Source organism: Papio anubis, chromosome 16 (genome assembly GCF_008728515.1).
Source record: "Papio anubis isolate 15944 chromosome 16, Panubis1.0, whole genome shotgun sequence".
NCBI lineage: Eukaryota > Metazoa > Chordata > Mammalia > Primates > Cercopithecidae > Papio > Papio anubis.
The window spans coordinates 40,434,959-40,435,881 of NC_044991.1; positions in this window are offsets into that span (position 1 = coordinate 40,434,959).

Below are 923 nucleotides of genomic sequence, written 5' to 3' on the forward strand. Positions count from 1 at the left end.
CATACAGCTTGTTTTTGTGGAAACCAAAGCCAGGGTGTATCCCGGGAATGCAGGTGGTGCTAGGCTTTGGCTGTGGTTTCAGGGTCTGCCCAGAGTCCTGGGGTCGGGGCAGGGGGTGGGGTGGTGTCAGGGGAAATTTGTCCTAGTCTTAACATTTTTAAATACTCCAGGCCTTTTTTAGATGGTCTCTAAATCTGGGTTTGTCTGTCTGCTCCTGACCTGATGGAGGTTTGCATTTTGACCAGGGGCTTTACGGTAGGGCAGTCGTCCCCAACCTTAGGTCCATGGCTTGTTAGGAAGAGGTGAGCTAGCATTGCTGCCTGAGCTTTGCCTCCTGTCAGATTAGCAGCAGCATTAGATTCTCAGAGGAGTGCGAACCAGTATCGTGAACTGGGCATGCAACAGATCTAGGTTATACGCTCATTAGGAGAATCAAATGCCTGATCTGATGTGGAATGGTTTCATCTGGAAGCCATTCCTTTTTTCCATACCCCACCTTGTCCATGGAAAAATTGTCTTCCACGAAACCAATCCCTGGTGCCAATGCCATGTCTTTAGGAGGTGTGTGTCTATTCTTTTGTTGATGACTGAGCACTTAGGGTGGTAATCTGCTTTACTTCTCTAAAGTAATTCATGGAAAGATCATTTGAGACTAAAAACATTTTACCCACCACTTTTAGCATCTGTTACAACCAACTGATATGAGGGTTGAAGAACTGATTTCAGTACATACAGGGAGCATGTTTCTTAACATTTAACTGGTCTTCATGTCTTGCCTCCCCAATTATTTACAGGTGGCCACAGTGCCTTCTACCTTCACAGTACATACTTAGGAAACGGTGCACAAAATGAGTGAATTTAAACTTGGCGGTTCTAATGTAACTTCAGTCTGGGCTCCTAACCACGTCTGTCCTTCCTACCCA